Below are 26,946 nucleotides of genomic sequence, written 5' to 3' on the forward strand. Positions count from 1 at the left end.
AACATGGAAGCAAGGATAATTTACTTTTTTTGCATTCATATATATGCACAAGTATATTGGAAATACATAATCAGCAAGGGCCTATTGCTGGGCATAAGAAACTCTAATCAATCATGTGCATCAATCCAGATGTACACAGGTTCAAATAAGTATAGTCATATGTACGTCGACAAGGGAACCACCACGTGGCTGACAAACTCCAAGTACTCCGCATTCTAAATCAATTATAACCACGCATAAAATAGAAATTCAATTTTTAAAAGGGTAGAAAAAGCCACTGTATTCTACTGAGGCACTGGGGACCTCTAGTATCCAAGCCTGTATCTCATGCAAGCTTCATTTGGAAACTGGATATTTCTAAAGCTAAGAAGATGAGGAGAAGTTGCCATCTAATGAAACCCCCTCAAACCCTGATTGCCCACTCTCTGGATGGCACCAGGATCTGTGGATACAGCTGGGCCTTCCTACACCCACACCTAACCTAGTGCACCCAAAGGATGGTGTACTCTGGGCTGCTGCTGCTGCTGCTACTGCTACTGCTGCTAAGTCACTTCAGTCGCGTCCGACTCTGCAACCCCATAGACAGCAGCCCACCAGGCTCCCCCATCCCTGGGATTCTCCAGGCAAGAACACTGGAGTGGGTTGCTATTTCCTTCTCCAACGCATGAAAGTGAAAAGCGAAAGTGAAGTCGCTCAGTCGTGTCTGACTCTTCGCAACCCACTGAAAGAGCTTTAAAACCTACTCTAGTCGCCTCATGTCCTGGGGGTGTGGTTCCCAGCTCCAGTCTGCCATTTCGCAGTGGTTCACCCCACATGCTAGCACCCTGAGGATCGAGTTTTGGCAGAGTTTGGTGTTAAGGACAAGAGGGAGGAAGTAATGAGAGGTTCTCAGGCCTTTATGCGGGGCGCATTGCACTCTTAACTTCCACCCGAGGACAGGACTTTCCCTAAGGCTCTGATTGAGGCAGTGACCAGAGTGGGACGGGAGAAAGTGCTGCCGCCTTGTGGACGATTACTGCAACTGCAACTTACAAAGGGCAGCTTGTCAGGATGACCGTTTCCTATTCACAAGGCTTGAGGGTCTGTATTAATTAAAAATAAAGAAAAAAACAAAAAACATAAAACCCTGACCTGACCAAATAAATGTACTAAGCTAGGCAATCACAAGAGATCTCTAAAGCGGGCCCACATTCAGCAGGCAATTTCAACTGGTATATAGTCAGCACACAGTTTAAAAGAAAAAAGTGATTTCATGTCTCAAATGAAAATGACAATGAGGATTCCCTCATACTTGTCAGAGTGGTCATTGTCATCAAGACAGGTATCGTGAGGGGCAGTTTCACTATGGAGCCAATCCACCCAGAAAACAAATTTTGTGAAGGTAACCGCACCTTCATATTCACAACACTGCTATCTGTAACACCCAAGATTTCAAATGAGTCACAATGTTCACTGAGAGGTGAGCGGTTAAAAACCATGTGATACCGCTACACAATGGAATACCTCTCAGCCATGTGATATTATGAAATAATGCCATTTTAGCAACAGGGATGAGCCTAACCATGTTCAGACATTAAGTGTTGAAAGAGAAAGATACCAGCTTAGGATATAACTTAAAGGCTGAATCAAGAATTTCATAGGATGAATGCATTTTCAAAATGGGAAACAGACACAAAGACTTAGAAAAAAAGAAAAAGAAAAACAAAACACACAGTGGTTCCCAAAGAGGAAACCCGGGGGCAAAGATAATACAGGAGGTTGGCACTAACATATATACACAAATACACTGGCAATCAATAATCAGCAAGAGCCTCCGCCCTGCGGAGGGAACTCCAATTAACAATGTGCATTGATCCATATGTGAAAAGAGTCAAGTAAGAACAGTCATAAGCACATCTACAACTGAATCACCTGGTTGTACACCTCAAAATACACAATCTTCTAAATCAATTATACTCATACGTAAAATAAAAATTCAAATTAAAAAAAAAAGAGACAGAAAAGGTGACTGTGTTCCACTGAGGCACTGGGGACCTCTACTTTTGTCCGAAACCTGGACCCCATGCACACTCCAAGCCCAAAGCTGGACAGTTCTAAGGCAAAGGAGATGGGGAAGAGGTGCCAGCAAACGAAGTCCCCTCAAACCCTGACTGCCCAGTAACTCTGGATGGCACCAGGGGCTGGGCCTTCCTACAATACCAAGCCTGTGTGTGTGTGTGTGTGTTAGTCGCTCAGTCGTGTCCGACTCTTTGCGACCCCATGGACTGTAGCCCACCAGGCTCCTCTGTCCATGGGATTCTCCAGGCAAGAATACCAAGCCTCGTGCACCCTAAGAATGGTGCACTTTCTGGGCTGAAAGAGCTTCACAATGTCCCCTGGTCTCCACAAGTCCTGGGGGTGGGCTTTCCAGCTCCAGTCTACTTTCTCACACCCATTCAGCCCACATACTACAGCACCCTGACAATTCAGCTTGGGCAGTGTTAGTCTGAGCTCTTAAGGCTACGAGAGAGAAAGTAATGAGACTCAGGGCCTCAGGCCTCATGCTGGCCTATTCCACTGCAACTTCCACCCAGGTGGCAACTTTCCCTAAGGCTCTGGTTGATGCACTCAGCACAGTGGGGCAGGAGGAAGTGCTGTCGCCTTGTGGACATTTCTCACAACTGCAACTTGAAAAGAGAAACTTGTCAGCACTTACTTTCTGCCTTGGTAGCTCAGGTAGTAAGAATCCACCTGAAATGCGGGAGACCAGGGTTCAATCCCTGGGTTGAGAAAATACCCTGGAGAAGGGAATGGCAATCCACTCCAGTATTCTTGCCTGAAGAATCCCAAAGAGAGTAGCCTGGCGGGCAACAGTGCGTGGGGGTCGCAAAAAGTCAGACACAATTGAATGACTAACACTGACTTCGTGGGGCAGAAACATACCTGCCCAAGAAAAGTCCTGGACGAGACATTTGAAAGAGATTTCTAACTCAGGCCCACTCTCAAGCAGGCACTTCAACTAGTATCCTGTCAGCACAATGTTTAAAGAAAAAAACCATGATGTTATGCCTCACATTGCCGCTTTGTAATGCAATGCATCTGAATGCAGAGTTCCAAAGAATAGCAAGGAGAGATAACAAAGCCTCCTCAGTGATCAGTGCAAAGAAATGGAGGTAAACAATAGAATGGCAAAGACTAGAGATCTCTTCAAGAAAATTAGAGATACCAAGGGAACATTTCATGCAAAGATGGGCTCAATAAAGAACAGAAATAGTATGGACCTAACAGAAGCAGAAGAGATTAAGAAGAGCTGGCAAGAATACACAGAAGAACTGTACAAAAAAGATTTTAATTACCTGGATAACCACACTGGTGTGATCACTCACCTAGAGTCAGACATCCTGGATTACGAAGTCCAGTGGGCCTTAGGAAGCATCACTACAAACAAAGCTAGCAGAGGTGATGGAATGCCAGCTGAGCTATTTCAAATCCTAAAAGATGATGCTGTTAAAGTGTTGCACTCAATATGCTAGCAAACTTGGAAAACTCAGCAGTGGTCACAGGACTGGAAAAGGTCAATTTTAATTTCAATCCCAAAGAAAAGCAATGCCATAGAATGTTCAAACTATGGCACAACTGCGCTCATTTCACTTGCTAGCAAGATCATCTCAAAATCCTCCTACTGCTGCTGCTGCTAAGTCGCTTCAGTCATGTTCAACTCTGTGCGACCCCATAGACGGCAGCCCACCAGGCTCCCCCGTCCCTGGGATTCTCAAGGCAAGAACACTGGAGTGGGTTGCCATTGCCTTCTCCAATGTATGAAAGTGAAGAGTGAAAGTGAAGTCACTTAGTTGTGTCTGACTCTTAGCGACCCCATGGACTGTAGCCCACCAGGCTCCTCCATCAATGGGATTTTCCAGGCAAGAGTACTGGAGTGGGGTGCCACTGCCTTCTCCCAAAATCCTCCTAGCAAGGCTTCAATAGTACATGAACTGAGAAATTCCAGATGTTCAAGCTGGGTTTAGAAAAGGCAGAGGAACCAGAGATCAAATTATAAACATCTGTTGGATCATTGAAAAAGCAAGAGGGTTCCAGAAAACATCTACTTCTGCTTCATTGACTATGCCAAAGCCTTTGACTATGTGGATCACAACAAACTTTGGAAAATTCTTCAAGAGATGAGAATACCAGACCACCTGACCTGCCTCCTGCAAAATCTGTAGGCAGGTCAAGAAGAAACAGAACTGGACATGGAACAACAGACTGGTTCCAAATAGGAAAAGAAGTACATCAAGGCCGAAGAATTGATGCTTTTGAACTGTGGTGTTGGAGAAGACTCTTGAGAGTCCCTTGGACTGCAAGGAGATCCAACCAGTCCATTCTGAAGGAGATCAGTCCTGGGATTTCTTTGGAAGGAATGATGCTAAAGCTGAAACTCCAGTACTTTGGCCACCTCATGCGAAGAGTTGACTCAAGGAAAAAACTCTGATGCTGGAAGGGATTGGGGGCAAGAGGAGAAGGGGACGACAGAGGATGAGATGGCTGGATGGCATCACTGACTCGATGGATGTGAATCTGAGTGAACTCCGGGAGTTGGTGACGGACAGGGAGGGCTGGCGTGCTACGATTCATGGGGTCGCAAAGAGTCGGACACGACTAAGCGACTGAACTGAACTGAAGGCTGTATATTGTCACCCTGCTTATTTAGCTTATATGCAGAATACATCATGAGCAACACTAGGCTGGATGAAGCCCAAGCAAGAATCAACATTGCCAGGAGAAATATCAATAACCTCAGATATACAGATGACACCACCCTTATGGCAGAAAACGAAGAAAAACTAAAGAGCCTCTTGAAGAAAGTGAAAGAAGAAAGTGAAAAAGTTGGCTTAAAACTCAACATTCAAAAAATGAAGATTATGGCATCCACCCCATCACTTCATGGCAAATAGATGGGGAAATAATGGAAACAGTGAGAGACTTTATTTTTCCAGGCTGTAATATCACTGCAGATGGTGACTGCAGCCATGAAATTAAAAGACGCTTGCTCCTTGGAAGAAAACTTATGACCAACCTGGGCAGCATATTAAAAAGAAGAGACATTACTTTGCCTATAAATGTCGGTCTAGTGAAGGCTATGGTTTTTCCAGTGGTCATGTATGGATGTGAGAGGTGGACTGTGAAGAAAGCTGAGCGCCAAAAGAATTGATGCTTTTGAACTGTGGTGTTGGAGAAGACTCTTGTGAGTCCCTTGGACTGCAAGGAGATCCAACCAGTCCATCTTAAAGGAAATCAGTCCTGAACTGCAAGGACTGATGCTGAAGCTGAAACTGCAATACTTTGGCCACCTTCACTTTGGCCAGCGAAGAACTGACTCATTGGAAAAGATCCTAATGCTGGGCAAGATTGAGGGCAGGAGGAGAAGGGGACGACAGAGGATGAGATGGTTGGTTGGCATCACTGACTCCAGAGACATGAGTTTGAGCAAGCTCCGAAAGTTGGTGATGGACAGGGAAAATGCGTGCTGCATTCCACAGGGTCGCAAAGAGTTGGATACGACTGAGCCACTGAACTGAATTCCACTCTAACTTCCCCTGAGGACTGGACTTCCCCTAAGGCTCTGGTCAAAGCAGCAACCCGAGTGGGGTGGGAGGAAGTGCTGCCATCTTGTGGATGCTTCCTGAAACTTAGAAATGTCAGCTTGTCTGTATTTGGGAAAGAAATATCCTGGGCAGGGATTTGAAAGAGAGTTCTAAAATAGGCCCAGTGTCAAGGAGGCATTTTCAACTGGTATACTGTCAGCCCAAGGTTTAAAACAAAACAAAAACGTGATTGCATGCCTCAAACTGCAGCTTTTTTATGCAATAAAATGCAAATAAAAATGCCAGTGAGGAATCCCTCATACCCCTCAAAGTGGTCATTATCCAAAAGACTATAGAGAAATAATGCTGTGTATGTCGTGGAAGAAAGATCCCTCCTACACTGTTGGGACAAGGTGAACTAGTAGCTGCTCTCTGGAGAGCAATATTGAGGTTCCTCACAAATCTATGCAGACAGGGTCCCTATGAGCGGGCAATTCAAATCTGGGCCAATATGCATAGAAAACAATATTTTGCAAAGATAACTGCTTCTCAATATTCACTGCAGTAAATAATTCAGTATTTACCACCTCCAAAGCTCAAAAGGAATCAAAATGTCTGCTGACAGTTGAATGATTAAAAAGCATGTGGTACATATATACAGTGGATTAGCTCTCAGTCACGAGATATCATGAAATAATGCCATTTTAGCAACACGGATGGACCTAGGCATGCTTAGCCGCTAACGAGTGTGGGACAGAGAAAGCTTAGGCTGTCACTTACAGATTCAATCTAGAATGTCATAGGAACAAATGAATTTCCAAAACAGAAGCAGACTCAGACTTGGCAAACAAACCGATGGCTCCCAAAGATGAAACAGGATGCAAAGATAATACAGAAGGCTGGCATTGACATGTATACACAAGTAAATTGGAAGTATATAACCAGCAAGAACTTATTGTTGGGCACAGGAAACTCCAATTCACAATGTGCATTCATGCATGTATGCAAAGATTCAAATAATATCGCTTACGCACATCTACAACTGATTCATGTGGTTGCACACCTCAAAACACACAGCCTTCTAAAGCAATTGTACTTGTAAGTAAACTAAAAATTCAAACACAGTAGACCACTACTTTTGTCCCAAGCCTGAAACCCATGCACACTGCGGTCCCAAAGCTGGACAGTTCTAAGGCTAAAGAGATGGGGGAAGAGGAGCCAGCACACGAAGCCCCCTCAAACCTGATTGCCCGGTCACACTCTGCATAGCGCCAGGATCTGTGGGTACAGCTGGGCCTTCCTAAACAGCCACTCTAAGCCTAGTGCACCCAAAGGACGGTGCCCACTCTGGGCTGAAAGAGCTATAAAAAGTCCCATGTTCTCCACATTGCCTGGGGGTGAGGTTCCCAGCTCCAGCCTGTATTTTCACAGTCCACTTACTGCAGCACCCTGAGGATTGAGTTTCGGAAGAGACTGCTGTTAGTCTGGGCTCTTAAAGGTAAAAGGGATGAAGGAATGAGACTCAAGCCTGCGGGTTTTTGTGCTGGCACACTCGACTCTAACTTCCACCAAGGACAGGACAAGGCTCTGGTTGAAGCAGTAACCAGGGTAGAGGGAGCGGTAAGTGCTTCCCTCTTGTGGACATGTCCTGAAACTGCAACAAAGGGCAGCTTGACAGCACTTGAGCTTCACATGGGCCCCTAGAGTGAAAACAGTATCTGCCCAAAGAAAGGTCCTGAGCTATACATTTGAAAGAGAGTTCTAAACCAGGCCCACTGTAAAGCAGCACCTTTCAATTGGTGTATCGTTAGCTCATAGATTAAAAAGAAATGTCATGCCTCAAATCTCTGCTTTTTAATACAATACAAGTCAAAACGACAATGAGGATTCCCCCACAACAGTCAAAGAGGTCATCAACAAAAGCGCTACAGTGAAATAATGCTGGGTAGGTCATGGAAGAAAGAGAACCCTCCTACACTGTTCAGATCAGATCAGTCGCTCAGTCGTGTCCGACTCTTTGCGACCCCATGAATCGCAGCACGCCAGGCCTCCCTGTCCATCACCAACTCCCGGAGTTCACCCAGACTCACATCCATTGAGTCAGCGATGCCATCCAGCCATCTCATCCTCTGTCATCCTCTTCTCCTCCTGCCCCTAATCCCTCCCAGCATCAGGGTCTTTTCCAATGAGTCAACTCTTCGCATGAGGTGGCCAAAGTACTGGAGTCTCAGCTTTAGCATCATTCCTTCCAAAGAAATCCCTGGGCTGATCTCCTTCAGAATGGACTGGTTGGATCTCCTTGCAGTCCAAGGGACTCTCGAGTCTTCTCCAACACCACAGTTCAAAAGCATCAATTCTTCGGTGCTCAGCCTTCTTCACAGTCCAACTCTCACATCCATACATGACCACTGGAAAAACCATAGCCTTGACTAGACGAACCTTTGTTGGCAAAGTAATGTCTCTGCTTTTGAATATGCTATCTAGGTTGGTCGTAGCAATGTAAACTGGTACTCCCTCTATGGAGAGCAGTATCGAGGTTCTTTAGAAAACGATGAAGCCAGGTACCCTATGAAGGGCCGAATTTACCACAGGGCCGATATGCATACAAACAGTATTTTGTAAGGTAATTACACCTCAATATTCACTGAAGCACTATTTATAACACCCAGGACTCAGAAGGAATCAAAATGTCCACTGACAGATGAATGATTGAAAATCATGTGGTAAATATATACAACAGAATATCCCTTGGCCATGAGATAGTATGAAATAATACCATTTTAGCAACATGAATGGACCCAAGGCAGGTAGAATCTAGAATTTCATAGGAATGAATGAATATCCAAAACAAAACACACTCACAACTTAGAAAAAATAAAAACCAATGGCTTCCAAAAATGAATGGGGTCAAGGTTAATTTGGGAGTTTTGCATATACATAGACATACAGAAATATACTGGAAATACATCGTCAGTAAGGGCCTAGTGTAGTTCACAGGAAGATAAAACAACGCTACGCACTAGTTTATATGTGAAAAAATTCAAACAAAAATAGTCATATGTACATTTAGAAATGAATCACTTGGCTGAACCTCAAAATACACCACCTTCTATATCAATTATACTCAAAAGTTTAGTTAAAAAAAGAGAAAAGGCGATCATATCCCACTGAGGCATTGGGGATCTCTGCTTGTGTGAATCCTGGACCTCATGCAGGCTCCTGCACAGGTGGATGGTTTTAAGGCAAGAAAATAGGGAGGAGGAGGCAGCAACTGAAGGCCGCTTGGACCTTGAGGCCCAGTCACTCTCTGGAGAGCATTAGGAGATATGGAGCCAGGGGACCTGCCTACAACACAACGAAGCCTAGAGCACTCAAAGGATGGTGCACACTCTGGGCTGGAAGAGCTTTCAAATGTCCCCTGGTCTCCACAGCTCCTAGGGTTGGAGTTCGCAGCCCCAGCCTCCTTTTACACGGTCACACAAGCCACATACTACAGCACCCTGAGGATGGAGTTTTGACAGGGAATCGTGTTAGTCCGAACTATTAAGGGTGAGAGGGATGAAGTAATGAGACTCAAGCACTCCGGTCTTTGTACTGGCACATTCCACTCTAACTTCCACCCAGGACACGACTTTCCCTAAAGCTATAGTTGATGCAGTAGCCAGAGTTGGGCAGGAGGATGTGTTGCCACCTTGTGGACACTGCCCTCAACTGCAACTGCCAAAGAGAAACTTGTCAGCTCTTGCTTTCCCTGGTGGCTCAGGTGGTAAAGAATCCGCCTGCACTGTGTGAGACCCAGGTTTGATCCTTGGGTCGGGAAGATCTCCTGGAGAAGGGAATGGCAACCCACTCCAGTATTCTTGCCTGGAAAATCCCATGGACAGAAGCCTGGTGGCTACAGTCTGTGGGGTCATAAAAAGTCGGACATGGCTCAATAGCTAACATTTTTACATTGTGGGCTGAAACAATACCTGCCCAAAGAAATGTCCTGGCCTAGGTATTCGAATGAGAGTTCTAACCGACTCACTGACAAGCAGGCACTTTTTCTGGATACTGTCAGACCACGGTTTGAAGGAAAAAGTGAATGATTTCATGTCTCACATCGCTGCTTTTTAATGGAATGTAAATGAAAACATGAATGAGGATTTCCTCACAAGAGTCAAAGTGGTCATAATCCAAAAGCCTACTGAGAAATAAATGCTGGCTAGGGCCTGGAAGAAAGAGAACCCTCCTAATCTGCTGGTGAAAGTGTAAATTGGTACTACCTCTATGATACAGAGGTTCCTCACAAATCTATGAAAAGTTGGGACCCTATGAGGGGGGAATTCCACAATGTGGTCAACAAAAAACAGTACTTTTACAAAGATAACTGCACCTGGATATTCACTGCAGCACTGTTTACAGCATCCCACCTAGAAGGAATCAAAATGTCCAGTGACAGATAAATGATTAAAAAGCATGTGGTACACCATACAATGGATTATGAGATACCATGAAAGAATGTCATTTTCGCAACATGGATGGATGTAGTCATGCTTAGTCGATAACTTATCTGGGACAGAAAAAGATATAAGCTTAGGATATCACATAGGTTGAATGTAGAATTTCATAGGAATGAATGACTTTCAATACAGAAACAGAATTACAGACTTGGGAAAAAAACAACAGTCCCCAAAGATGAAACATGAATGCAAAAATAATTTTAGAAGGCTGGCATTAACATTTACACATAAGTATATGGGAAATACATAATCAGCAAGGACCTACTGTTGGGCTGCTGCCGCCACTACTGCTGCTAAGTAGCTTCAGTCGTGTCCGACTCTGTGCGAACCCATAGAGGGCAGCCCACCAGGCTCCGCCGTCCCTGGGATTCTCCAGGCAAGAACACTGGAGTGGGTTGCCATTGCCTTCTCCGTTGGGCTGCTGCTGCTGCTGCTAAGTCATTTCAGTCGTGTCCGACTCTGTGTGACCCCATAGATGGCAGCCCACCAGGCTCTGCCGTCCCTGGGATTCTCCAGGCAAGAACACTGGAGTGGGTTGCCATTGCCTTCTCCGTTGGGCTAGGAAACTTCAATTAAAAATGTGCATTCATCCACATGTGCAAATATTCAAACAAAATGGTCATACATACATCTACAACTGAAGAACGTGGCCGTACACCTCAAAATATACAACCTTCTAAATCATTTATACTCGCAAATAAAAGTTAAATTTAAAAAGAGAGAAATGGCAATTGTATTCCACTGAGACACTGGGGAACTCTATTTTTGTCTGAAGCCTGGAATCCATGCACGTTCCAGTCCCAAAGCTAGCTATTTCTAAAGCAAAGGAGATGGGGAAGAGGTGCCAGCAAAGAAAGCCCCCTCAAACCCTGTTTGCCCTGTCACTCTCTGGATGGCATCAGGAGCTGGGGTCCAACCCTTCCTGCATTCATACCAAGCCTCGGTTGGCTCCTAAGGGTAAGAGGGATGAAGTAATGAGACTCAAGCACTCGGGTGAGACTCCCCCGCCTCCCTCAACAGGACTTCCCTAAGGCTCTGGTGGTTGCAGTTACGAGTGGGGCAGGGGTGAGTGCTGCCGCCTTGTGGACACTTCGCACAACTGCAACTTACAAAGGGCAGATTGTCAGCACTTGCTACTCCACAAGGCCTTGGGGTTTGTAAACAATATCTGCTTAGAGAAATGATCTGGGCAAGGATTTGAAACAGAGCTCTAAAGTGGGTCCACTGTCAAGAGTCACTTTCCACTGGTATATTATCATCACACAGCTTAAAAGAAAAAAAAATATGACTTCATGCCTCAAAAGTCTACTTTTTAATGTAATGCAAAACAAGACAACAATGAGGATTCCCTCATACAAATCAAAGTGGTTATCCTCAAGAGGCCTACAGAGAAATAAATGCTGGATAGGGCCTGGAAGAAAGGGGACCCTCCTACACTGTTGCTGGGAATGTAAGTTGGCACTCCCTTTAAGGACAGCCATATAGAAGCTCCCACAAATCTACGAAGAGTGGTACCCAATGAGGGGGGCACTCCCATAAGGGATCATATTTTGCAAAGATAACTGCACCTGAATATTCACTGCAGAACTATTTACAATGCCTCAGAATGAATCAGAATGTCCATTGACAGACGAATGATTAAAAAGCCAATAGTACACATACACGATGGATTATCTCTCAGCCATGAGATTGCATGAAATAATGACATTTTAGTAATGTGGAAGGACACAGACATGCCCAGATGCTAAATGTTGTGAGATAGAGAAGTATAAATAGCTTAGGTTATCACTTATACTTAGAATCTAGATTTTCATAGGAATGAATGAATATTTGAAACAGAAAGAGAAAACTGATGGTTCTCAAAGAGGACACACGGGGGAAAGGAGGTTTTAGGAGGCTGGTATTAACTTACATACACACACATATTCTGGAAATACAAAATCAACAAAGGCCTATTGTAGGGCACAGTGATCCTCAATCAACACTGTGTATTAATTCATACGTGAAAAGTTTCAAATAGCAATAGTCATATATCAGGGGCTTCCCTGTTGGCTCAGGGGTAATGAATCTGCCTGCCAGTACAGGAGGTGATGGTTTGATCCCTGGGGTGGGAAAATCCCCTAGAGATGGAAATGGCAACCTATTTCAATATACCTGCCTGGGAAATCCCATGGACAGTGAAGCCTGGTGACCAAAAGGGTCAGGCACGACTTACCAACTACACAACAACAACAGTCATATGTAAATCTAGAACTGAATCATGTGACTGTACATCTCAAAATATACCACCTTCTAAATGGACTATACCAATAAACAAAATTAAAAATTCAATTAAAAGAGAGAAAAAGTGACTGTATTCCATTCAGGTCTTGGGGACCTCTGCTTGTGTCACAGGCCTGGACTCCAGTTCCAAAGCCGAATTGTTTTAATGCTAAGGAGATGAGGAGGAGATGCCAGCAAATGAAGCTCCTTCAACCCCGAGTACCTGGCCACTCTCTGGTTGGCAACACGAGCTGTGGATCTTGCTGGGCCTTCCTACACCCATACCAAGCCAAGTGTATCCAAAGGATGGTGCACACTCTGGGCAGAAAGAGCTTTAAACTTTCCCCTGGTCTCCAGCCCTGATCTCCTTTTTCACACTCATTCCAGGCACATACTACAGCACCCTGAGGATAGAGTTTTAGCAGGGATTGGTGTTAGTCTGGGCTCTTAAGAGGGATGTAGTAATGAGCCCTAAGCCCTGGGGACTTTGTGCTGGCACTTTCCATTCCTAACTACCACCCAGGACACAGCTTGCCCTGAGGCTCTGGTTGATCTACTAACCAGAGTGGGGCAGGAGGAAGAGCCGCCATCTGTGGAGGCGTCTTGCAACTGCAATTTCCAAAGGGCAGCTTGTCTGCACTTGTGATTCATGATTCACAAGGCCTGTGGGTCTGTACACAGTAACTGCTGGAAGAAATGTCCCGGGCTAGGCAATTGAGAGAGAGCTCTACAACACCCCCACTGCCAAGTAGGCACTTTCAACTGGTATACTGTGGGCCCAAGGTTTAAAACAAACAGGCAAAAAACCCACGCAATTTCAGGCCTCAAACCACTACTTTTTTTGCAGTGCAAATAAAAATGTCAGTGAGGATTCCCTCACACTCCTCAAAGTGGTCATCATCCAAAGTACTACAGAGAAATAATTCTGCGCAGGCCATGGAATAAAGAGAACCCTCCCACAGTGTTGGAACAATGTGAACTGGAAGTCCCTCTGTGGAGAGCAGTACAGAGGTTCCTCACAAATCTATGAAGAGAGGAACCCTATGAGAGGCCAATTCAACTACAGACCAATCTGCAAACAAAATAATATTGTGCAAGAATAACCACACCTCAATATTCACTGCAGCATGATTTACCATATCCAAGACCCAAAACGAATCAAAATGTCCATTGACAGTTGACTGATTAAAAAATGTCTGGTACATGATGCAGTGTAATACCTCTCAGCCATGAGACACCATGAAATAATGCTAGTTTACAATATGAATGGATCTAGCCACGCTTGGACACTGGCTGTTGTGGGACAGAGAAAGATACAAGCTTAGGATATCACCCATAGGCAGAATGTAGAATTTCATGGAATAAATCAATTTCCAAGACAGAAACAGACTCCCAGACTTGGAGCAACAATAACAACAAATGATAATCCACAAAGATGAAATATGGATGCAAAGATAATTCGGAAGTTTGGCATTAACATATACACACAAGTATCCTGGGAATCCATAACCACCAAGGACCCACTGTGGAGCACAGGAAACACAATTAACAACGTGCATGCATCCACACGTGTAAAGATTCAAATAAGAACAGTCCTAAGCATGTCCACAACTGAATCACGTGGCTGTACACCTCAAAATACACAACCTTCCAAATCAATTATACCCCAAAGTAGAACAAAAATTCAAAGAAAGAAAGAGGTAGAAATGGCAATTGTCTTCCACTGAGGCACTGGGGACCTCTACTTTTGTCTGAGCCTGGATCCCATGCACGCTCCAGTCCCAAAGCTGGATAGTTCAAATGCTAAGGAGACAGTTAGCGGTGCTCGCAAATGAAGCCCCCTCCAACCCTGATTGCCCCACTCTCTGGATGGCAACAGGAGCTGGGATACAACTGGGCCTTCCTACACCCATACAAAGCCTAGTGTATCCAAAGGATGGTGCACACTGTGGGTTGAAAGAGCTTTAAACTGTCCCCTGGTCTCCACAGTTTCCAAGGGCTGGGTTCTCACCTTCTGCTTTTTCAGTCGTTCACCCCACGTACCAATCACACTGAGGATCCAGTTTTGGCAGAGATTCGTGTTAATCTGGGCTGTTAAGGGTAAGAGGGGTGAAGTAATGAGATTCAAGTCCTTGGGTCTTTGTACTGGCACATTCCACTCTAACTTCCACCCAGGACACGACTTTTCCCTAAGGCTGTAGTTGAAGCAGTAACCAGAGTGGGGTGGAAGTGCTGCCGCCTTGTGGCCACTTTCTGCAACTGCAACTTGCAAAGGGCAGCTTGTGATCACTTATTCACAAGGCTTGTGAGGCTGAAAACAATTCCTACCTGAAGAAGTGTATTGGGCTAGGTGTTTGAAGGCAATGGCACCCCACTCCAGTACTCTTGCCTGCAAAATCCCATGGACGTAGGAGCCTGATACGCTGCAGTCCATGGGGTTGCAAAGAGTCAGACACGACTGAGCAACTTCACTTTCACGCATTGGAGAAGGAAATGGCAACCCACTCCAGTGTTCTTGCCTGGAGAATCCCAGGGACGGGGGAGCCTGGTGGGCTGCCGTCTATGGGGTTGCACAGAGTCGGACACAACTGAAGCGACTTAGCAGCAGCAGCAGCAGCAGCAGCAGCAGGTGTTTGAAAGAAGGTTCTTCTAGTTCAGTTGGTAAAGAATCCACCTGGAATTCAGGAGACTTGGGTTCGATTCCTGGGTTAGGAAGATCCCCTGGAGAAGGAAACAGCAACGCATTCCAGTATTCTTGCCTGGGAAATCCCATGGACAGAGGAACCTGGCAAGCTACAGCCCATGGGGTACCAAGAGTTGGACATGACTTAGCAACTAAATCATCACCGTCTTCTGATCCAGGCCCTCTGTCAAGCATGCACTTCAACTGGTATATTGTCAGCCCACAGTTTAAAAACAACAACAACAACAACACATGATTTCATGTCTCCAATTACTGCTTTTTAATGTAACGTCATCACCCAAAGGACTACAGATAAATAAAGCTGCATAGGTTGTGAAAAAAAAAGAGAACCCTCTGACACGGTTGGAGCAATGTAATCTGGTACTCCTCTATAGAGAGCAGCATAGAGGTTCCTCACAAATCGATGAAGAGAGAAACCCTATGAGGGGCCAATTTTACTATGAGTCAATAAGCACACCAATAATATTTTGTGAAGATAACTACACCTAAGTATTCACCACAGCACTATTTACAATATTTAAGACTTGGAAGGAATCAAAATGTCCATTGACCAATGAATGATTAAAAAACATGTGGTACATACATACTACAGAATATCTCCTAGCCATGAGATAGTGTGAAATAATGCCATTTTGGCAACATGGACAGACCAGGCCATCCACATGCTGCAATGCAGACCCCTGGAGTGTCAACCAAGACACAGACAAATAAACTGTAAGAAAATTTTTTAGTTGAAGAATAATAACCATATGATCATCCCAATAGATGCAGTAAAGGCTTTGACAAAATTCAATTCCCTTTAAGATAAGAAGTCTGCCGAAAGTGGGCACAGAGGGAACATACATCAACATAATAAGGGCCATATATGACAAACTCATAGCTAAGATCATATTCAACAGAGAAAAGCTGAAAGTCTCCTGAAAGATCAGGAACAAGACAAGGATGCTCACTCTGACCATTATGACTCCACACAGTATTGGAAATTCTGCTGCTACTGCTGCTAAGTTGCTTCAGTCATGTCTGACTCTGTGCGACCCCATAGACGGCAGCCCACCAGGCTCCCCCGTCCCTGGGATTCTCCAGGCAAGAACACTGGAGTGGGTTGCCATTTCCTTCTCCAATGCATGAAAGTGAAAAGTGAAAGTGAAGTCGTGTCCGACTCCTAGTGACCCCATGGACTGCAGCCTATCAGGCTCCTCTGCCCATGGAATTTTCCAGGCAAGAGTACTGGAGTGGGGTGCCATCGCCTTCTCCGACTGGAAATTCTAGCCACAGAAATTGAAAAAGAAATAAATAAAAAGAATCCAAAGCAGAATGGAACATGCAGAACTGTCACTGGTTGCAGATGACATGATGCAAAAATCAATCTAAAGAAGTCACTGAGAAACCACTAGGGCTCATCAATTAGTTCACTTAGTTCCAGGCTACAAAATTAACACACAGAAATCTGTTGCACTTCAAAACACTAACAATGAAAGATCAGAAAAAGAAATAATCCCATTTACCATTGCACCAAGAAGAATAAAACACCTAGGAATAAACCTACCTAAGGAGGTAAAAGACCTGTACTCAGAAAACCATAACATTGATGGAAGTAACTGAGGATGGCACAAACAGATGTTAAGATATACAGTGTTCTTGGAATGGAAGGTTTAATATTGTTAAAATAACCCTACCACCCAAGGCAATCTACAGATTCAATGCAATTCCTATTAGAATATGAATAGAATTTCTCACAAAACTAGAACAAATCAATTAAAAAGTTGTAAGGATACAGAAAAGACCCAGAATATTCAACACAATGTTGACAAAGAAGGCTGGAGGAATCACACACCTGACTTCAGACTCTACTACAAAACTATTAAGTCAAATAAGTGTGGTGCTGTCACAAAAACAGACATGTAGCTCAATGAAGTGGAGAAAGCACAGAAATAAATCAAGCACTTTTGGGCAATTAACCTATGATAAAGGAGGTAAGCATATACAAGGGAGAAAGGACAGTCTCTTCAATAAGTGGTGTGGGAAAACTTGGTGCATGTAAAAGAATGAAATTAGAACATTCTCTCATAAAATATACAAACATAAACAAATCAATTAAAGACCTAAACGTAAGACATGAAACTATATAACTCCTAGAGAAAAACATAGGCAGAATAGTCTTTGACATAAATCACAGCTATAGTTTTTGGGATTTGTCTTTTAAAGCAAAGGAATTAAAAGCAAAGATAAACAGATGGGACATAATTAGACTTAAAAGATTTTGTACAATAAAGGAAACCACTGACAAAAAAGACAACCTACTGAATTAGAGAATATATTTGTAAATAAGATAACTGCTGCTGCCTGCTTCTGCCAAGTCACTTCAGTCGTGTCCGACTCTGTGTGATCCCATGGACTGCAGCCTACCAGGCTTCTCCGTCCCTGGGATTCTCCAGGCAAGAACACTGGAGTGGGTTGCCATTTCCTTCTCCAATGCATGAAAGTGGAAAGTGAAAGTGAAGCGCTCAGTCATGTCCTACTCTTAGCGACCCCATGGACTGCAGCCTACCAGCCTCCTCCATCCATGGGATTTTCCGGGCAACAGTACTGGAGTGGGGTGCCACTGCCTTCTCCCAAATAATATAACTAGTAATGGGTTAATATCCAACATATATAAACAATTCATACAACCCACCATCAAAAATTAAAAAAAAAACAAAACAACAATCTGATTAAAAAATGGACAGAAGATCTGAATAGACATTTTTCCAAAGAAGACATACAGATGCTCAGCAGGCACATGTAAAGATGCTCAACATTATTAATCAGAGAAATGCAAATTAATACTGCAATGAAATATCTTATACCTGCCAGATGGCCATTACCAAAAAGACCACAAAAATCAAATGTATTAAAAGGATTTGGAGAAAGCAGCAGCCTTGTACATGGTTAGTGATAAGCTAAACCAGCCACTGTGGAAAACAGTGTGGCAGTCTCTCAAAAAACTAAAAATAGAGCAACCGTGTAACATAGTAATTCTGCTCCTGGGTATATATCTGAAAAAAGTGAAAGCGAACACTGTATTCAAAAAGATGCAAGCACCCCGTGTTCATAGCAGCGTTCTCTACAATTGCCGAGATATAGAAACGAGCTAAGCGCTCATCCACAGAGCAGTGTGTAAGAGGTGGCACACACATACGTACAACAGAATAGTACTCAGCCAAAAAGAGAATGGCGTTTTGCCATTTTCAGCAACATGGATTACCTTGGGAGATATCCTATGAAGAATAAATCAGAGCAAGACAGATACTATATGATATCACTTATACATGAAATCTAAGAAATAAAAGTTCTGAACAGAACAAAAAGGAAACAGTCTCACAGATACAGAGAACAAACTAGTGGTTACTAGTGGGGAGAGGGGCCAGAGAGCAGTAGGAGATTAAGAGGCACAAACCATTATACTTAAATATACTACAAAGATATACTGTTACAGCCACACAAATATAGCCAATAATTTATAATAACTATAAAAATGAGCATAATCTTAAAAAATTGTAAATCACTCTGTTGTACACCTATAACATATAATACTGTACATCACTATATCTCAATTAAAAAATAAAATGAGTGAACTAGATGCTATTAGTAATTCCTCTGTCTATATGAAGTAACCGAGTCGTTACTGTGGCTTTAATGTTAATGTCTCCCTGTAATTATACACTGAATTCCTCATGAATGGCATGAATGGTCTTGTAAGAGAGATGCCCAAGAATTCCCTGGCTCTTTCCACCATCTGAAAGTGTTAGTCATTCAGTCCTATGTGACTCTTTGCAAACCCATGGACTGTAGCCCACCAGGCTTTGTCCATGGAATTCTCCAGGCAAGAATACTGGAGTGGGTTGCCATTCCCTTCTTCAGGGGATCTCCCTGACCCAAGGATCAAACCCAGGTCTCCTGTATTGCAAGGAGAATCTTTACTATCTGAGTCATCATGTGAGGACGCAGTAAAACCGGCCCAGCAATGAACTAGGAAGCATGGCCTCATTCAATCATGCTGGTGCCATGAGCTTGGACTCACCAGTCTCCAGAACTAGGAGTTACACAGTCTACGGTACTTTGTTGTAGCAGCTACAAGCTAAGATGTGTAACAAGAGGTTCAATAACCTACCCCAAAGCACACAGCTAGTAAATAGTATATTTGGAATTTAAACCCAGGCAGTGTAGCTCTACCTCTCACATATTGACCTGTACAACTGACTGTAATTCAATGGGGAAAAATTATCAGGAGCACACAGGCCCCCACTCCCACGCCCACCCCCCGAGATGTCTAGTCACATAGAATGAGAGGCCATCGGACTGTCAAAGAATAACGGCTGCAGAGTTGTGTTTGAAAGGATGGTGAGAACTGTTAAAGACGGTGATGGACAGAGTTTACTGTGGAGGGGTCTAAGCCATGGAATGAAACAGAAAAAAAAGGTCTGGCGGGATTATGTTGTATAAGGTGTATTTAGAGAGTGGGGTTAGAAAGGGTTGCAAAGTAACTTGGCTGCCCTTCTCAAAAAGACTTGAAATGTGAAGAATAGATTTCTCCTTGTACTCCATTCAGGGGACCATTGAAATGTTGATTTTAAAGCTTCTTGACAATAATTTATGACAAGTACTTTGTGAAGATTAATAATTTGGCTATTTGGGGGTAGCATTGGCAAAAGATATTTAAACCACCACGTGTCTTAATTTTGAAAACATGGATAATAACCCTGTAAGACTTACATAGTTAAGAGAATAAAATAAGATCAAAGCACTATCTCTGTGAAAAGCTCAAAATGCTTGGGGAAACAATTTTTAAAGTAAATCCCTGACAGCTTACTTTCTGTCATTCATCATAAACATAACCCTTCCTCAAATAATATGGTGTTTTTCTGGTTGATATGTATAGTGTGTATAGTATTAAAATATAAAACATGCCTGTCTCATTAGCCATGAAAACACACAGAATCAAAATTAATTACAAATATACATTTGTCAGCTCAGCTGGTAAAGACTCCACGTGCAATGCAGGAGACCCGCTTCAATTTCTAGGTTGGGAAGATCCAATGGAGAAGGGATAGGCCACCCACTCCAGTATTCTTGGGCTTCCCTGGTGGCTCAGCTGGTAAAGAATCTACCTACAATGTAGGAGACCTGACTTCGATCCCTGGGTTGGGAAGATCCCCTGGAGAAGGGAACAGCTACCCACTCCAGTATTCTGGCCTGGAGAATTCCATGAACTGTATAGTCCCTGGGGCCGACCTTCACTTTCACTTTTCATACATTTGTCATCTATAGGTATACAGTTATGCCTTCTATCAAAAAAAATAAGGTTTGCTACAAAAGGCAGCAGCATATAATAGGTAAGTGTCTAAATAATAAATTGGCACAGAAATAATTCCAAAATAGTATCACAGTGGATGGTTGCATTATTCATGTAGTAGAACAATACTTAACACATATCAATACAATTCTCCTTTAATAGAGAATCCCCCAAGCAAAGTAACCGTTCCATTTTGCTGTGAGGAGAAATTCCATTTTACAAAGTTGGCTGCGGAGGCTCATACATATTTTATAGCTAGTAATCGGTATTTTCCCAATATAAATTTCATGTTCCAGTGTAAAAAGCCGTTCACAGCAGCTGTTGCATAATTTTTAAATTACAAAGATCTTAATCTTCATGAAGTGTAAGAAAGTAAGAGATAAAACATAGTGAAAATAAAAACAGTTTGGAAATGGCTGTGTCTTCAAAAATTAACAATGTGAATGTTTTACTCTTCGGGCAATTGTAATAGGAAGCCTACATCCCATAAAGTTTTCAAACTGTTTCAGTGCACATTCCTTGCAGAATAATGGGGGGAAAATGTGGTTCTGACCTTCCAAATTATCGTCATTGCAAATACCGGATGAGAAGGGAATTTGCTTATACCAGTTTATGATTTTATCATTTTAAAATCATTTCTATTGCGTAAGTGGGAAGAACACTAAGATGATAAAGTCTTACAGTCTGAGTTTTAGCTTTGTCCCCATCATACTGAAGCAAGTGCTTAGCACACATGGCTATATTTCTTGGGGTCTGTTTCCTTATTTGGAAAAAGGAAGTTTAAATTAGTCTACAACAATTTGCTGCAATTCTAAGTTTCTTTAATCTGATGGATAAGGCCTTCTGATATTTATGTGATACATTTCTGCTTTCCTTTTACCATATGCATTTTATCCCATCAGTACAAGAGTGACTAGAATGTTAATGAGGTTCCAACCACATTTTCAATTCCATGACCAAAGACAATCCCAGTCATCATGAACATTCAAGATTCTAGTTACTTGGAATCAGGAAAAGATGCAAAGCACATTCTATTAATATTAATGTTTAGTCAGTACTATATTCTGATATTGAAGACATTTAGATTTTAGAACATGTATATGTTATTCTCCTTGCTTATCATTCTATGATGAAAACCTACAATTGTTTTTATCATTTACCAAATGCCCAATTCACAAGAAATTCCATAAAATTAGATGGTTGACATTCTGTTTAAGCCTGAAGACAAGGTTAAAAGTAAAGAGGAAAAGAAACACTGCAAGGAAAAGCTCTTCATTACATATTTCAAACAGCTTTTGTATGAGGATGCTGATGCTGTATGGTGTATAGAGTTCATAATTTTTTTTAAAAAGTATTTATTTTGGTTGTGCTGAGTCTTAGTTGCTGTATGGGCTTTACTCTAGTCGCAGGGGCCACTTCTCTAGTTGGCGGTGCCCAGGCCTCTCATTTTAGGCGTTTCTCTTGTTGCAGAGCACAGGTTCTTGGGCTTCAGTAGCTGTGGTTCCCAGGTTCTAGAACACAGACTCAACAGCTGTGACTCATGGGCTTAGTTGCTCTGCAACATGTGGGATCTTCCCAGATCAGGGATCGGACTCACATCTTCTGCATTGGCAGGAAGATTCTTTACCACTGAGCCACCAGGGAAACCCCAGAGTTCATTTTATATTGTGTACTCAAGAGACAAAGATTTTAAAGGCTGCTGCTGCTAAGTCACTTCACTCGTGTCCAACTCTATGCGACCCCATAGACGGCAGCCCACCAGGCTCCCCTGTCCCTGGGATTCTCCAGGCAAGAACACTGGAGTGGGTTGCCATTTCCTTCTCCAATGCATGAAAGTGAAAAGTGAAAGTGAAGTTGCTCAGTCCTGTCCAACCCTCAGCGACCGCATGGACTGCAGCCTACCAGGCTTCTCCATCCATGGGATATTCCAGGCAACAGTACTGGAGTGGGGTGCCATTTAAAGTTTTTAAAGGCTGCGCTAAGGTAAAAGAATTATGCTATTAAAATTTGCTATACAAGGATATTTCTTTCTTCTTCCCTACTTGCTTCTTTACCAATAACAACATGCCTGATTTTCCAACTTGGTTTGCTCTACAAGATGGAATGATGACTCTTCCACTTTTATCGAGCCTATAGCTCTGTGAATACTTTCAGACTCAAATGGGTTGTATGAAAAAGTGTTCTCATTTCAATAACTCTAACTGTAGTGAGTGAATATTATTGATGTGTAATTGAATATCTTATTTAAGATGTTAAATGACAAGGAAGGCAATAATGGCTATTTCAGGAGTCATGAGTTGAATCCCTAGGTCAGGAAGATCCCCTGGAGGAACATGTGGCAACCCACTCCAATATTCTTGCCTGGAGAATCCCCATGGACAGAGGAGCTGGTGGGCTCCAATCCATAGGGTTGCAAAGAATCAGATACAACTGAAGTAACTGAGCATGCACACACACAGGTGAAAAACTGCACCAAAGTCTGTTTTGACAGATGTCTTAGGATGCAATCACCTGGTTCCAGTGCCCAGCAGGTGACCTATACACTGTTAAAACTCTAATTCCTACTAATTTGATCTTTCGTTAATTGTTCACGCTACATTATAACATCAGCATTTGAGTTTTCCCCCACATATGCCTCAGAAAGCCACAACAATTACTTGGATTTGGTATGTGCCATGTTTTATACCTTCAAAATTCATAAATTGAAATTCTAATCCCCAATGTGATGCTACTTGGAGGTGATTAGGTCGTAAGGGTGGCACCCTTGTGAATGGTACTACTGCCCTCATAAAGAGGCTCCGGAGAGCTCCTTCCCCCCTTCTGCCATCTGGGGACACATGTGAGAGTCATCTATGAAACACCACGCATGCTCTTGCTAGACGGTGAATCAGCCAGCACCCGCATTTTCAATTTCTCAGTCTCTAGAAATGTGAGAAATAAATCTGTTTGTAAGCTACCCAGTCTATAATATCCTGTGACAGCAAACCAAAGGGATTAAGACGATGTAGGAGGTGAAATCCATCTACTATCACTCTAAGTTGTCTTCCAAATAGAAACATTCTCTAGGTCCGTGGGTACAGGTAGGCTGGCTTTGGGTCACACATTCACAGCATTCATTTATTCTGCGACATATCCTGCCATGTGGATCCTTCTGTATGACCATGTTTTCCTCATAGTAAACCCAAAGCTGGTTTTCTGGAGTACCTATCCACTGATTCTCATTGGGGTTTTGATGGGAAATGTTCATTTGTTTTTCACCGCCACTGAAGGGTTGCTTAAGCCATGGCTTGGCAGTAGGCTGTGGGAAGCAGCTGGAGAGGTTCACTAGTACAGTGGCAGACCTAGCTGGTCTTGCTGATAGCTTTTCTTTATAAATATGCTCAGTACTCTCGATTTCTACATTGGTGACAGAAACAGTAAATTCCAAAGCTGTACTTGTCTCTCCCGGGGGAGAAATGAGCTAAGGGGTATATATTAGTGTTATTTACAACTGCCCTGCTTTTCCTAACTCTCTACTACTTGGGTACATGAAGGAGGACCAACTGATAAAAGAATTCAAGTGATAGTAGACAGATACTTTAGCCCCGATTTTTCAGAAATAAAAAGAGTGTACCAAGAAGCCATTCCCAAGTGGCGCATCACATAATATGAATTCTGAGGGGTATTTTAAGTTGGAAAAAGTGTGTCTGCTGTTGGGCAGACACAGCATCTTGTATCTCTCTGTTGAAGGTGATGTATATTAACATGCTTCTGAGAAGTCTGGTGGTAAAGAATCTCTTTTAAGTTACTGTTTTTCAAACAAATTTACTGCAAAAATTTCCCTTCTAACATTTCTTAATCTTATACAAAATTAATATTCCAGCCCATGCAGTGTTGGGAACATAGACTATTGTACAAGTTAACGTGTAACTTCACATGCAAATAGAATAGTATTAATAAAATGGACAGCTGAACTTTTGCAAGGGGAGCTATCCTAATGCAAAATAATCACAATGTTTCTATCACTTTAACCAGGTGGGAGTCTAAAGGGAGCTAATCAGACAATTTGAGGTCAATAAGAATACCAAGTACCCTCATCTATCAAATAACTATCTTTACCTCCTAATAATGAGTACAACTCTTATGGGAATCTCATTCATGCTTAGTATAAGATAATTAAAGGAACAAAGAACAAAGACTGATGAAAATCATACTTGCATGAAACAAATCCTATTCGCAAAAAGAAGCAAGTTTCAAACTCCTAGGTGAGGCAGAGAGCTATTTCGATTCTTTAAATGCACAGACGGGCAGACAGAACAGATGACTTTATTTGGATCCTACTGAGTTTGAAACATCTGTAAAACTTCACTGTGAGTTCCTTTCAGGCCTCAAAGACAGTGCTTATTCACAAGGAACTTGATTTAGTACACGAAGATGGTGATCACTAACACTAGCAAATGATGGGCATCACGTTATCACTTCACAGATGTTTGTATTCCTGTCTCCTTCCACAAACTCCTCAGAAAGAGCCTATGAGCCAGAAGTAGCATTGGCCGCTCTACAGTGTCAGCCTTATTAAAATCTGGAAACTCTGCTTGGTGAAATCAACCCAATTCTACTCATTTCCAACAAAGAACAGTTTAATCATTTGAGGGGTGTAGGGCTGGAGCTAATTCCATGTTTCAGTGAATTAACTAGCTCTATGGGCATTTTATGGGCTTCCCTGTTGGCTCAGAGAGTAAAGAATCTGCCTGCAATGCAGGAGACCCAGGTACTATCCCTGGGTCAGAAAGATCCCGTGGGAGAAGGGAATGGCTACCCCTCCAGTATTCTTGCCTGGATAATTACATGGACAGAAGAACCTGGTGGCTACACTTCATAAGGTCGTGAAGAATTGGACACTACTGAGCAACTAACACTTATAGAGGCATTTTATATCTGGTTACTCATTGTGATAAAGTTTTTGAGAGTGTAATAGCAAAAAGCAAATGTATTTATGGTAAGGCAAGGGGAGAAGTAAATATCAAAAATAGGTGGACACTACATCACATTTTCAAAGATGTACAAAATCCTTCAGTATGTGCTGTGACTACTAATAGTGTCATTTTTTAAAATTTAGCAAACACTTGTATGATTTAGTATGTGGCAGGTAGAATTCTCCATTCATTTCAAATATTGCTTTTTCCTCGAAGCCTTCGTATGTATTGCTGCTGCTAAGTCGCTTCAGTCGTGTCCGACTCTGTGGGACCCCAGAGATGGCAGCCCACCAGGCTCCCCCGTCCCTGGGATTCTCCAGGCAAGAACACTGGAGTGGGTTGCCATTTCCTCCTCCAATGCATGAAAGTGAAAAGTCAAAGTGAAGTCGCTCAGTCGTGTCCGACTCTTAGCGACACCATGGACTGCAGCCTACCAGGCTCCTCCGTCCATGGGATTTTGCAGGCAAGAGTACTGGAGTGGGGTGCCATTGCCTTCTCCATCATATGTATTAGGTACAACTAATTATCCCACTTTACAGATGAAGAAATGGGAACAGAGAGGCTACATCACTCTCAGGGGTTGAGACAGGATTTGAACCTAGCAATTCACTGAAAAAATCTGTATTCTTAACCACCATGTGACATTATTCTGGCCATTGGATTTTTATGTTATGTTATTTCTTTAAAAATTCTGTGTGTGTGTGTGTGTGTGTGTGTGTGTGTGTGTTAGTATCTGTATGTGGCATTCAGGTTAGAAGAATAATTGCAAAATTCCCTAAAACTGGAGGGAGAACAGCAGCAGACACATCAGCTAAAAAGCCAACCTAGCTTTCTAGTTAGAAACTAGTAGCTTAGAGAAATAATCTTTTTGATACACTGAAATATTGCTGTTAGAAACAGCTGGCTATAGAATATACAAACTTATTTGTATGACATGTTTAAATAATTTTTTTCAAATTTAACTCAAAATTACATATGGGAAGACCGGCTGATAGATAGGGGCACTAAGAAGTTTGGGATGTAAGTATTCAATCAAAACAAGATTTCATGTCCTACATTTTTGATGAATAAGATGCAAAGTGATCATTTTTGAAATTTTTATTTTTAATGTACAAATTATAAGTCACATAAAATGGTAATAAAAATCCAATTTTAAAATGTTACTAATAAAAGAAATCCTGTGTTAGATAGAAAACCAGACATACCAATTTTGCTACCTTTAGTTACTCAACTGATTGGTTGGATGAGCCCAGCAGATGTTTGCTTTATAATCGGCATTAAATTAGGCACAAATCAACAAATAACACTGCAAACCTCCTTGAAATACTATAATTTTAAATTATCTTTTCTAAGGAAAAATTTGCCTTCATTGATATATTTTGCAATTTACTATCTTGATTGGTTTTCTATTGCTAGTAAATGGTAAACATTTAGGAATATATTTTCAGTATATCTAGAAAATTCACTCTAGTCAAGGGATTTCCTTATTATGCATGAAGCTAAATAACTTGAAAGTTGTAAAAATTAGAGTAAAATACTTTAGGTCCACTTCATGTTGATAAATATTTTCTGAGTTCCTCTTCTATGAAAGACAACGAAATGGATGTTGAAGAGACTATCAAAATGAATA

Source organism: Bos indicus x Bos taurus, chromosome 22, assembly GCF_003369695.1.
Source record: "Bos indicus x Bos taurus breed Angus x Brahman F1 hybrid chromosome 22, Bos_hybrid_MaternalHap_v2.0, whole genome shotgun sequence".
Classification (NCBI taxonomy): Eukaryota; Metazoa; Chordata; class Mammalia; order Artiodactyla; family Bovidae; genus Bos; species Bos indicus x Bos taurus.